We start from the raw sequence: 14,796 nt of genomic DNA, 5'->3' as shown, positions 1-14,796 counted from the left end.
TCATCTTCCTGGGAATGTAAAATTAGTTCTACCACTTGGGAAAGCTAGTTGGAAAAACATGTTAGTTTGAAAATGTGTGTACTCCGACACCCAGGAATTTTATTTTTTGGCATTATACCCTTGAGGACCTCTTGTACATGTTTACCAGAAGATATGTGTAAGAATGTTCACTGCAGGATGATAATAGCACGAAGTGGCATACATTTCCAACAGCAGATAAATGGACAAATATGGTACATTCTTACAACGGAAGACTACACAGGATTAAAATGGAAGAACAAGATATAATGACATGGCTAGGTTGAAAAAACATACTATAGCTAGAGAAAATCAAATATACAATATGAAAAATTAAAGCATTCATGTAACTTTTATAAAGTATATAATATACAGTTCTATATGTAGTAAAAACTATGGTAGGATACACACAAAATTCATGGTAGTGACAGGAATGCATCTAGGGACTTATTCTGTAATGTTTATAATTTTTATAAACAGAAAATTTGAAGCAATAAAAATCCAAAGTAAAAATAGGTTTGCATTCTTAACAATATTTCAGAGTACACTGAATCTATGAACTAAGAATAACCAACCATAAGGGAAAAATGTGAAATTAAGAACAATTTTGTAGAAATGAAAATTCACAATTGTCAAATAAAAATATACCATGGGGGAAGCATAAACCAGATTGATGCATAATGAAATCATTGAAATAGAATACAAATTTGTTATATTTACTTCAGAACTCTGAAGAAAAGAATGAAGACATTAAAATAAAGAAATAACCTCTAAAAGACACAGAACAGATTGTGGGAATCCAAATTAAACATAGTCTAAAACCCAGAAGGCAGAGCAGATATTAAAATTATTAACAAAATTAACAAAATAGTATTGAAGATAATCTTCCTGAGGTGAAAAAGATCCTATTATGATTAATAAAAGTGTGCACCATGTAATAGGTAAATAATGAAAAGAAACCAAGATTTCGATTTATTTTGGAAAAAAATCCTTGAATTTGAAAGCCTCTTTTTCTTTTGCAACAAGTGTTTAGAAGAAAAAAACAAGTCGATGGCAAATGATCAGATTCAGTTTTTTTTTTCTTTTTTGTATTTTTCTTTTTAACACTAGAGAAACTAGTTCTACAGAAGGTTGAGAGGAAAATTTCTGTGAATGAGAAATTATACACAGAGCCAAGGTGGCACTTATGGGGACTTAGCAGCAGCAATGAGACTACTTTCTCAGATATCAAAGGGTACAGAAAGAATGCCACCTGCATAATTCCCAGAACTATACTCCTCCCCTCAAATTGCTGGAACTTGAAGATTTGCTCCAGTTTTCTCAGGAATAATCAAAGTGGAAAACTCAAGATGAATTGTTTATAGAATAAAAGACCTGCTGTGAGCACTAAAACCAATTAAAATATAGACTTAAGTCTAAATAATTGTGGTAATAAAACCTAAAGCTATGCTAAAAATACCTCTTAGAAAATACAGTTCATAAAATACTGCTGGAACAATAAGTAATCATCTGAATATAAAATTTCATAGTGAATAAAGAGAAATTGCCAAGGAATAAATCTTTCATCAGATATAATAGATATGGCTTCATTGTTAAAATTATTATAATTAAATTTAAATATATATTTGGATATTAAAGGTATCCCCTTGAATGAAAACAGGGTGTATACCTCCCAAATAAACTGAGAAAAGCATTTAATTTAATAAAATAGGAAAAAATGTCAATGACAAGTAAGCCATAAAAGAGCATAAAGCATCAAACAGGATGACAGAAGTAGCATTAAAATGGATTGATTATTTCTAAGGGAAAAGAGTTTCTTTTTCTTTCTTTCTTTTTTTTTTTTTGCGGTGCGCGGGCCTCTCACTGTTGTGGCCTCTCCCGTTGCGGAGCACAGGCTATGGACGCGCAGGCCCAGCGGCCATGGCTCACGGGCCCAGCCGCTCCGCGGCACGTGGTATCTTCCGGGATCGGGGCATGAACCGGAGCACGAACCCGTGTAGGCGGACTCTCAACCACTGCGCCACCAGGGAAGCCCAAGAGTTTCATTTTAGAGTGCAAGAAAATTCAATGAGCCTTCTAGATCCTGGAATCAGTAATTAGTCAGGAACATCTGCATTGGATTTTGCATGAGCAAGTATGTTACGCTTATTTGTTACTATTGTATCATCTAGCCTACTCATACATAAACCAGTATCTTGAAGTGGAGTGCCCCTGTAACAACAACAACAAAATGTCTTTGTTTTAACAGTTGGGTGCCAGGTAGCAAAATAACAGATAAAAGAGGTTAGAAAGATGACAATTTATGGTATGCAGTGTAATTCTTTTAATAAAATTACCTGTAGTAACTTGGAGGTACAATCAGATCCATACTTGGCCAGCAGTCCTAGAGGAAAAGGTGGAACAAAACAGAAACTTCGTAGTGTGTGCTGGTGCTTATTGCCTGCAAAGCTTGTCAAGATAATATAAGAAAGAGATGAACTCAGAATACAGTCACTTGGCAAGCAGAAATTAAAGGAAATAGGAAGAGTTAAGGAATTGCAGGCTTTGCAGGTTTAGAAAAGGCCAAATGTTTTCCAGACCCCATATTTTAAGAGTTGGGAATAAAAAAGATGTTGAGAGGATAAGATTTCAGTAATACTTCTCAGTTGAAAAAAGTGATTCATGACAACAATCAGATTCAAGGCATGGTTCCCCACCTCTTTTTACAGATAACCTCAAGATAGCTACTATTAGTGAGAGAGTGTGTGTTTTCATGTGTAAGGAAGCAAAATAAATCAGACTTGAGAATTATATCTAGGAAATGCTTGTTGGTGTGGTTACTGGCATATGGAAATGACTTGAAGCGAATAGAGCAAAATCCTTTAAAGCCTCTGATAATTTGAGAGTTGAGAGAACTTGCAGTCCCACCTTTCAGCATCTTTAGTTACTTGAGACAGCTGTGGAGCCACTAGCGACGGCCTATCCCCATGTATTTCAGATGTGACCAAGGAAGATAATATAAAAGAACTTCCTAGAAGGCAGAGCCCAGGCTCAGCGATAACCAACAAGGACTCCCTCCCAGTGAGTAGAATTAGGCCTTAATCAAGAGATTTCTCCCACCCACAGGATAGGGAGCCTTCATAATGCCCAAGTTTTAGGATTTCAGCCTTGCTATATACTAGTGACTGACGGGTATGTATCCCTTTATTCCTTTTTGTGAATGGAAATTCCTTTCTTCCTTCTTTGCTTGCTTCCTTCCTTCCTTCCCCCCCTCCCCCAGTATCCTTTACTTGCTCCAGTATTATATTCTAGACGTGTGTGGTGGTGATGGACAGATAACTTTTCTTTAGTTCATAGGTCACCAAACCGAAAGCAATCACATCTAGTCCTAAGGGAGGGTACTGGGCACTACCTTGAGCGTCTGAAATTTAGCTGGATTCAGTAAGTGGATGGGACTTTGGTTTGTCTTCATTAGGGGGCATTGAAAAAAAAAAAAGTAAACATTTTAACTTCTCCCAGCAAGAGGAATGGGATGAAAGAAATAGGGTATTACAGCCGAGGGAATAATTAACTCTACCCAATGAGTCGGGGAAAGTTCCAGCACTAAGACTGGCCCTGCTCTCCACGTAACATCACTCCTCTTGAAGTTTCTGATCTTTCTCTTGATGTGAATAAATAGTGTTTCATGGAAAAAGTTCTACTCATCATTTTCTTATTATGTTTTCTTTTAGCTTCTCATGAGTACTTGGTTTTCAGAATTCCTCTTTTGATATTTTAATCAATTTTTTTCTATGTATATTTTCCATTTTCTGTCTCCATTCAGTGCAGTCTCTGGGCTGTAGTGATGTTAATCATATTGAGAATTTATAACATGGTAAGAAAACACACTGGAGGCACAAGAAGTGTTTTACCTTCCACTGCTAAACAGAGGAAACAGGTTGAATTTAAGTTGTCAGCAGGCAGAGATACCTATTTCATGTATAAGAGATGAGATAGTGCATTGCACATCATAGGCAGTGGAATGAAAATGTAATCTCTTGCAACTCAACTCCATGGATTCAAGTTTAGGCTTGTAAAATTACATTAAGGAACATGATACAAAAAGAAGAGCTTCTTAACAAGAAATATTTTGGCAACTGAGCTTAGAATTGGTCAGTAGTACTAGAGAGTGAATGGTAAGTGAATTCCAAAGAAATTCTCCACAAATTATGATTGTACTCCTAACCAAATAATGAATTCATAAGTACTTGACCTCGTAAGTCAATCACTGCTCCTTTGATTTGTGGTCACTGACAGGGCTCGGGCACTTATTAACTCACCACTTAAGACTGAGACGTTAATTTCTTTCCCCAGATCTCCTTCCAAATCAGTGAAACTCCCGCTAGTGCCCCCTCCTTCCATCTGTCCCAAGAATGCCCCAGATTAACGTTGAGGGTTTTGGCTGGTCTTTAGTGTTTGCAGGAATGGAACAGAGAGAATGTGGAAATTACAGTGAATTTCAGGAAAGGATGTTAAAATATTTTATTTAAAAGCCAAAACTCCCCTGTTCTTCAGAATGTGTTCCAAATGTAAGATGTTATTATGACAGTGAATTGAATTGAACATAGTAAACCATTTACAATTTGTTGCTCTCTTGCGACTTCCATCAGTCTTATACAGTTGGAAAAGAATGGAAGTTCTGAAACAGGTGCAATTGATTTTATAAGCACTCAAGGTAAAATAGCAGAGCCTTGGCTATCCAAGCAGTCTCCTGTGTAGCTATTGTGCTGTTCAGATACTCTATTTCTTTGAGAGTCACTCTTGGTTGGTTGTGTGTTTATAGGAATGTATTTTCTTCTTCTAGGTTATCCAATTTGTTGTCATAAAACTGTTCATATTCTCTTATAATTCTTTTTTATTTCTGTTGCATCAGTTGCAATGTGCCCTCTTTCATTTCTTATTTCAGCTGAGTCTTCTCTCTTTTTATCTAGTTACTCTAGCTAAGAGTTTGTCAATTTTGTTTATCTCTTTTAAAAAAATCACTTAGTTTCATTGATTTTTCCTATGGCTTTTCTAGTCTCTATTTCATTTACCTTGGCTCTAATCTTTATTCTTTCCTTCCTTCTGTTAGCTTTGGGTTCAGTTTGTTTTTCTTTTTCCAGTTTCTTGAGGTGTAAAGTTATGTTGTCGATTTGAGATAGTTCTTTTTTAATGTATACATTTACAGCTCTAAACCTCCCTCTTACCTATAATTTTGATGCTTCCCATGTTTTTTTTGTATATTGTGTTTCCATTTTCATTTATCTTAAGTATTTTCTAATTTCCCTTGTGACTCCTTCTTTGACCCACTGGTTGTTTAAAAGTGTGTTACTTAATTTTCCCATATTTGTAGATATTCCAGTTTTCCTTGTGCTATTTCTAGTTTCATTCCATTGTGATCAAAAAAAAACTTTCTATGACTTCAATCTTCATGAATTCCTAAAGATTTGTTTTTGTGGCCTAATATATGTCTCTCCTGGAGAACATTCCATGTGCAGTTGAGAAGATTGTATATTTTGCTGTTCCTGGTGGAGTGGTCTGTATATGTCTGTTATGTCCAGTTAGTCTATAGTGTTATTGAAGTCCTCTGGTTCCTTATTGATCTTCTGTCTGGTTGCTCTATCCACTACTGAATGTGTGATATTGAAGTCAACTACTATTATTGTATTGCTATATAGTTTTCCCTTCAACTCTCTCAGTATGCTTCATATATTTAGGAGTTTTGAGGTCTGGTGACTATAATTTACAACATTTATAATGATTATATCTTCTTGGTGAATTGATTCCTTTATCAGTTTTATAATGTCATTCTTTGTCTCTTATGACATTTATTTATTTAAAGTCCAGTTTTTCTGATATTAATATAACCATGCCTGTTCCCTTTTGGTTACTGTTTGTATGGAATATCCTTTTCCATCCTATCATGTTCAGCCTTTGTGTATCCTTAGATCTGAAGTGAATCTTCTATAGGCAGCATTCTGTTGGATCCTGTTTTTTCAACCATTCAGGCAGTCTATGTCTTTTGATTGTGGAGTTTAGTCCATTTTCATTTAAAGTAACTAATAATAAGGAAGGACTTACTGTTGACATTTTTAAAAAGTGTTTTCTGCATATTTTGTAGCTTTTTTGTCACTCCTTTCCTCTCTTACTATAGTCCTTTGTGTTTCATTGTTTCATTTTGTTTTGTGATAATTTGCTTGATTCCCTTCTCATTTCCATTTGTGCATATTCTATAGACATTTTCTTTGTGGTTACCATTGCAATTACATAAAACATCTTAAAGTATAGCACTCTATTTTAAACTGATAACAACATCAATCACATACAAAAACTCTAGTCCTTTTACAGCCCCCTACAATTCATGTTATGAATGGCACAAATTATATTTTTATATATTGTATACCCTTTAACATAGATTTATAGTTTTCTTTTTTCATTTAAATTATATGCACCAAAATTAGAACAGTACACGGGCTACTGTATTTGTCCATGTATTTACCGTTACTAGAGAACTTTATATTTTTACATGGTTTTGTGTTGCTGTCTACTGACCATTTCAATCTGAATGATCCTCCTTAGCATTTCTTGTCGGGGCAGGTCTAGTGGCAGTGAACTTCCTCAGTTTTTATTTAGCTGGGAAATCTTAATTTCTTCTTCATTTTTGAAAAGGAGTTTTGCCAGATACAGTATTCTTGTTAGTTTTTTTCTTTTAGCACTCTGAATATATCATCCCACTCCCTTCTAGCCTGCAAAGTTTCTACTGAGAAATACACTGATAATCTTATGGAACTTTCCTTGGATGTGCTCTTCTCTTGGCTGCTTACAAGATTCTCTGTCTTTGACTTCAGAGAATTTGATTATAAACGGTCTTGGTGTGGTTTTCTTTTAATTTATTTTAGTTGGAGTTCTTTCAGATTCCTGAATCTGTATCTCCATTTCTTTCCTCAGATTTGGGAAGTTTTCAGCCATTAGTTCTTCAAATGAGCTCTCTGACCCTTTCATTTTCTCTTCTCTTTCTGGGATTCTTATAATGCATATATTGATTTGCTTGATAATATCCCATAGTTCTTTAGGCTCTCTTCACTTTCCATTATTTTTTCTTTTTGCTTCTCTGACTGGATGTTTTCAATTGATGTGTCTTCAAGTTTACTGGTTCTTACTTCTGCCTGATGAATTCTGATGTTGAACCCCTCTAATGAATTTTTGGTTCAGTTATTCAAACTTTCAGCTCCAGAAGTTCTGTTTGGTTATTTTTATAGATTTTCCTCTTTGTCAATATTCTCATATTCTTTATGCATCATTTTCCTGATTTTGTTTAGTTGTCTGTGTTCTCTTTTACCTCATTGAGCATCTTTATGACTGCTATTTTATATTCTTTGTCAGGCAGCTCATAGATCTGCATTTCCTTAGGATCAGTTTCTGGAATTTTATTTTGGTCTTTTGGGCCATGTTTTCTTGTTTATTTCTATGCCTTGTAATTTTTGTTGGGAATTTGGCATTTGAAAAAACAACCACCTCTCCCAACCTTTGCCTACTGGCTTCATGTGAGGAAAGACATTCACAATTCTGTCTGGCTAGATATTTTAGGACCTCTTGAATCTTCTGCCTCTTTCTTCTCCTGGCATCTGCCTGAAGAACTGCAGCTTTAATGTGCCTCAAGTCAGGTGAGAGAGAAACCAGTACCTTGAGCAACCCCCAGACAAGCCAGAACACTGGACACATGGTACATTTTTTTTGTTTCTCTCCTGGGGGAGGAGCCCTGGTGTGGAAGTTTTCCTTCTGGTTGCTCTGTGCTATGCTGCTTAGGGGATGGAGCATAAGCAGCTTCACCAAATGCTGTGATTTTTCTACCCCTTTGACCAGACTCCCTTCTTGCTTTTAAAATGGCCTTGGTGCTCTGGTTTCTCAGCTGTTCTGTAGAGTTCTTACAGAGGTATTCTGGTCCTTATATTGTTGTTAACTTGGTGTCTCTATGGCAAAAAGAGGGTCTGTAACTTCCTAGCCTGCCACCTTGCTCTACTTAGCAGGGTTTTAAACTTGGTTTGCTTTGATCCCAGAATCCACATTTCTATGTAGTATGTCACCCTCTCTCCTATGTATTCCTGCTCTCTCACTATAGTCACTCAAATGTGATCAAGTTTTAGAAATTTAAATGACTTCACTGTCACAAAATTTGCCACAGATTAGTCTCATTTATAAGTAAAATTTCTAGTTAATAACATAATTTCTAGGTGCTTATATGTTATAAATGTTATTCAACAAATGCTATTTGACATTTACTATGATATAGGTGTTTGTTTAGGAATAGGATAAATGAATGGTAACCTAGAATGGCTTAAAGGTTTGTGAGCTATGCTGTGCTGCCAAAAGGTAAGACAGCAGAGGTCTGGACAAATTGCTGGAAGTCTTAGAAGAGAAAGTGGTTTCATCTGCCTTGGGAATTAAGAAGTTCTTCGCTCATGATACGTCATTTGAGCTGGTTCTTGAAGGCTAACTAGGAGTTAACTAAGTGGTCTATAAGTTATGGATATTTCTTTCAGAGAGCAGTGTGGTTAAAGGTGAAGAGGGTTGAAAAGAAATGGTGAGGCATTCATTATAGCAGAAGTGGAAGGAGGGGAAGGGCAAAGGGTGGATTTATTAGGGGATGGATTTCTTTTTTTTGAGGATGGATTTTCTAAAAAAAAGTTTGTTTAAATAATTTTGAAAATTGTATTTATTTATTATTTTATTTATTTATTTTGGCTGTGCCAGGTCTTAGTTGCGGCATGCGGGATCTTTGTTGAGGCATGCAGGCTTCTTAGTTGCGGCATGCAGACTCTTAGTTGCGGCGTGCATGTGGGATCTAGTTCTCTGACCAGGGATTGAACCTGGGCCCCCTGCATTGGGAGTGTGGAGCCTTACCCACTGGACCACCAGGGAAGTCCTGAGGATGGATTTTAAAGTGTCAAGGTAACCTATAACTGGATTTCTTGCCTCAACTTGGGGGTGACCTTTCTGCGAGACAGGAGGCATCTTGTTAACCTTGGTATCTGAACCCCTGGAGTCCATGTGAGGCATTGCATTAACTTCATATAGCTGTCCATAGGGTTTGGCTTGACCCCCAGAATCTTATGCAGAGGTCCCTAGATTACACATATCTAAATGCTCTACAAAATTCATGCTGATCTAACCAATAAAGTTCCCCTTATGACTAGGGATTTGATCACCAGTACAGGGCCAAGCAAAACCATCCTAAATGGAGGACCTCATGAAGGTGAGGGATTTTCTAGGAGCCAAAATCACTTTTCATCACAACAGGATTTCAATATAGGGTTTGGTCATATAGACCAAAATTACAAGTTATGTGGCTTTAATCAAGTTATTTAAGCTCTCTGAGCCACTGGCTCTTCATCTCTAAAATGCAGACAATAACAGTATCCTAGCACAAAGAGATGTGAGGATGAAATGAGATAATACCTTAGTGGGATTTATATAATATGGCTTATAGTACACAAAATACATGTAAAGTTTTTGCTGCCCCTACCCCATCCCATCCCACAGTGAGTTATACTGAACATACTGATCTGTATTTTCTTGACACTGAGTAATCTTCCTCTTCACAGTTTATATAACTAACCCTGAAAATGTCTGCAATATGGCAATCTGGCTTTGATGGCCCTGGGTACGTCCTAGCATGGATCTATAAAAAATGTCTGACTCATACTTTACTTAGTTGCCCAGATCTCATGGACCCTGCTGCTTGCCTTCCCCACATGATTGGCCATAGTTGGGCATTTGTGTCACCTTGAAATCCAAGTCTCTATCCATAAATTTCTGCTTTCCTGGGCCTCACCTGAATGACCAGAACAGGGAAAATACTCACTTTGAATGTTGATCCTCAGATAAACCTTTCCTTCATGTAATGGTTTAATTTCTTTCTTTAGAAAGTCATTTACCATGTGTCCCAAAGGATGCTTCAGTACCTCATTCACTGTCTTTTCTAGCTTCTTTTCATGATGTGTGAGCCTCCATTGAACTATCTTTGAAATTCTACTTGTCAGGAAAACAGCCAAAATATTGAAACAGATGTCAAAAAGTATTTTCTCAACTTGGAATCATTAAATGGATCTCTATTCATAGATAATATTAAATATAATTACATGATGTAACTGAATTTTAAATCTAATGTTTTCTCTCCAAAACATTTAAAACAATGTTTTAATATAAGGGTTTCATTGCCCCACTATGTCTCTTACCCATGAATGACTTCTTTTTTGTCTTCAATTTCAAACTTCAAAGAAGTCTTTAGCAAGGGAAGCTCTCTAAAGACATCACAATTGTAGTCATCCTCTGATTTCTCAACCTCCTCCAAGCTAGAGTCAGTACTGTTACTTCTCATTTTTAGATCAGGAGCACCTCCCTACCCAGCCTGCCTGATGATGGGTTAATCCTGGTCAGAACTGGAATTAGATCTGTGAGCAGAACACAGTTCTTTTAGTCTTGAATTTGTCATGTTATCCAAGGCATTATGTGTGTTGATAAGCCCCGTAGCTAGATGTGTGTGGCCTTTGAGTCACAGGCTTTCCCTAGTGTTCCCTCCACTGTTATACTCACCCATCCGTACAACTGGCCTGCAGTGCTCTCTTACCAGATATTTACTTTCACCTGTGATAAAACCCCATCAGCTTGACTGGAAACCTGGTGTCCTGCTTGGGTCTTATAAGACACCTGTCTCAAGGGACTGGATTAGTATCGTCTGAGTGAATTTGCACTACAAATGTAGAGCATCACATCTAAGGGCCTGGGCTATTGAGCCATAGACCTTTGTATGACTCTGAGCTGCATAGCTTGACCTAAGTGTTCTCTCGAAGTCCTAATTTCCTCACAAGTAAAGTGGGGATAATAGTGTTGATTCTCATAGGGTTGTTGTGAAGAACGAATGTGCTAATGAAGATAAAGCACCTATAACAGTACTGGCACACAGCAAGTGCTCATTAATATGTACTACTAAACTTCACTGACTACACAGAACCACGGTATTTTCAGATTTAAATTTGAGGATCACCTAGTACTTAAAAGTTCTAGTGATCATGTGCCCTTCACATCCTCCACATTATATGTTCCTTACTTGCAGTAAATATGCATATGCTCTAATAGACTTTTTGATACGGTACTTGTCTCTCAGCACCTGCTCTACACACATTATTATACCTTTCCCCAGCGCAAGAGCCCATGTTTCTCAGAGCTGACCTAAGTGACAACAGCTGTCAAACTGCTAATCATGCTGTTCAACCTGACAAAACATTGAGCCACAGCGCCCCTTTCACAGAGGATGTCCCTTGAATTACACCTAGGTGAAACATTAGCCTTCTTCCTCATGAGGACAGATGATCTTTTGTGCATTCTGAGTTGAATGAAACATGTAGCTGGTACAATTTGCTAAATATAATCTTTAAGAATCATCAGTGAGCAAAGCATAAAAAAAGGTATCTCTGCTGTACCCCTTTCCCAACATCCTACTGAAATATCAGAAAAGACAGAGAAGCAGAGGACAGACTGCAGAGCAGAGCAGTCCATGTGTGGAAAGTTGCATCTTGGTGGAAAATCCACCAAATGTATTTTTCATGGAAAATGATTGAAGGATGCTGGGGAAGGGAGGAAGAGCTTTTCCCACATGGCTTGACAGAGACCCTGCAGATGCGACTCACTGCTGCAGGAGAACTATACAGACTGACTGTGTCTCATTTTGCTTACAGTAGTCTCTGTTTATGCCCATTTTTCTAGTATAAGTACTAATGTTGGCCCTTTCACTCTCAAAAGAGTCCCAGTTTGAATATTATATAGTCTCTCTAGAATTACATAGAGTGCCTCAATAAAATACACATAACCTTAAAGTCACACAGTTACCCCTCCATTATCATTAAATTGATTTGGCTCACCTGAAAAGTATATACATTTGGGCGACACTCCATCAAGTCTGAACCAGCCAAAGTTTGTTCCCATTCCTCCCGACACTCAGATATTGAAGCACCTCTCAAACAACATGGGAGGAAAAATAAGGCAGAGGATGCATCACCACAGGAAATTATTTTAATGCCAGAAAAAATGTTTTATTTCTCTGACGAATGGTGAAAAATTGAGACTCATTTCCAAGAGCAAAGGAGAACATCTCTGAAATAGGAAAAAGAACAAAAAAGGGAGATCAAGCTGAGACACAGGAAAATTTACAAATGGATGACTAAAACAAGCAAGTGACCACATGTGAAAATAATTCAGTACAGCAAAATGAAATTCCTCTTGGGAGGCAGTAATTGACAAAACATGACAGAAAAGTCAATCAGTAAAGTAGAAGAAAATGTAAGAAATGGTAATAACACAAAACCAGTATGTGATTTGGAGGACCACAGAATTATAGGTGTCCAGAGGAGAAACTAGAACAATAGAAACCCAAACAGTAAAGAAAGATGAGATTGAAGAAATTGTTCCCTTGCTGATAACAGATGTACATATACAGATTGAAAGTACTCATCAACATCCAGACAAAGTTAACAAAAAGAAACATACTTTGGGATAGCTTTGCAAAGCTTTAAATTTTAATATTCACAAGTTCTCCAATCATCAAAGCAAGGAAAATGTTTACTGACAAGTGCAGAAAAATCAACCTGAACACAGTTTTCTACTCAGAAAAAAACTAAATGGAAGAAGAAAATGAAATGCCCACCATGTTTTGGGTTTAAAAAACTGTAACCCAAGATTTCTATCCAGCAACATGATATATGTGGGAAGAAAACAATGATGTTCTAAGGCCATGGTGCCACACTCCCCTTCTTTTATCCACTTCCTGGCACACATAGAAAAGGATGTTTTTATAGTGTAATAAGGTAACTAGATGTGGCTGCTCACAAGAAACTATTGTCCTGAAGGCTCTGGCTGACTCAGGCTGTGATGAGCCACCCCAGAGTTGAAGGGCATCAATTCCTCAGCACACATGTCATCCATTTTTGGTACAGTCTTATGCTATGGCATATGAGTTGGGGACCCCTTCGCAAATGTACAGCAGTTCACAAAATGTAACTCTTGTTCTCAATTCAGTAGAAACTACCTTATTTGTACCTCAACTGAAAGAGAGATGAAGGTAGAACCCAAGAACGATACTATTTTGAAGGTGACTGGAGGGGCACTCAAACCAACAAAACATAGGGTGTTAAGCATAAAGCAATTGCTAGAAATACAGGAACTACACGTGTTACCTGCACAGTAGGTTCGCCTCTTGGTGGGTGTCAAGCTGAAAGACACAACCAAGCCAAAGATCAGGAGAAGGACGGATGTATTACTTCCTTCAAGGAAGTAATAAGTACTTGAAGCAAAGGAGAACCCCGGGGATCTTTCCCAAAGCAGTGTCTCTCCGAACAGCAAAACTGGGGAAGTTTTAAGCTAAGGGTACATACATATTCATGAAGGGGCTTGAGTGGAGGAGAATTCAGCATGGAATTAGGGCAAAGGTCGACAGAGTCCAAGGTTTAGTTGACTGAAGTCACTCACGGGGGTCAACATCATCATTTCATTCTCTGTCTGGGTGGGGGCGCCTTTGTTCCTGCAGAACTCAAAGATATGTATCAGATTGTTATGTTTATCCCTTGAGGAGGAACTAGGACTATGTTTTATCGCTGAACTATTGTTTTTTGAGCGCTTTTTCTTTGTTCCTGCATTCCCTCACCTCCCTTAAGATCATTATTACTGAGACCTGTTCAAGGGCAAGTATTGTTGCCAACCTTAGATCACAAAATAGCTTAGGTAAAAAATGGCTTCCCTTATGTCAAGAAAGGCATGTCTGTTTCTCTTCCAGGACCCCCTACCCGTATCTGCTTACACATTGACTTGAAAATCCTAAAGCTCTTTTTGAGAATGATTTTTATATGGCTAAAAATTATACTTTTATTATATTGGGTTTTTAAGTGTATATGAACTTAATATTGAAAGTGCTGTGAACAAGACCAAGGCTGCTAAACCAAATGGACAGTTGTCAGCTCTTCTCTTATTCTCTGCAGCATTTGTAACAAATTTTTTTAAAAATTATGTTTTCAGAAGAATACTTGTTATAAAAAATTTTCAAATATATACATGTGTTTGAAGTTAAAGATGAAATGAACTTCTCCTCCCCACATACCCCTAATTTTAATTCTCAAATATAAGCACTATTAAACGTTTGTAGTGTATCCTTAAAAAGTTACCTGTGTTATGCCCTACGACCTTGTAGTGTAAGCTGACAGTTAGCTTTTCAGATTGTAATGTAAGTGCCTGACATTGAGCTTTTGATAGCAGAGCAACCATTTCAAAGACACCCATCTTGGATAAACACAGCTAGAATAAGATCCAGGCTGCCCCACCCATCAAGTTCCCTTTTAGAAAGTCCTGGGGGACCTACATGTCTGACTTTTTGAGTGACCCTGCTCTTCCCTTCCAGCACTTTAATTCCTGCTCTTATGTCTTAAATTCACCATAGAGAGTGAACTGTGAAACCCTATACACCCCACCCTCCACCCAAATAAAAGCAGAACCCCAGGTCTGCATTGTCTCTCTTTCTCTCAACTCATGACCTGGCTGTGTGGGCTTGGGCATGAATTGTTCCCTCCTGGACCTGTGAGTAATATACTTTGCTTTTTCAGAGTTCCCCAATGGCTGCTGCTGAGGTGTGTCTTGCAATTATAATGTGAACCATAAGAGCCAGTCCAGACACATTTTGGCTCCGGTCGGGGCAATGTCTGTGGAGGCGGCATTCCGAGCCCACCGCACCACTGTTGT

Source organism: Lipotes vexillifer, unplaced genomic scaffold (assembly GCF_000442215.2).
Source record: "Lipotes vexillifer unplaced genomic scaffold, Lipotes_vexillifer_v1.1 scaffold578, whole genome shotgun sequence".
Taxonomy (NCBI): Eukaryota; Metazoa; Chordata; class Mammalia; order Artiodactyla; family Lipotidae; genus Lipotes; species Lipotes vexillifer.
The sequence above is the reverse complement of the archived record's forward strand: the minus strand, read 5'-3'. Positions refer to the sequence as shown.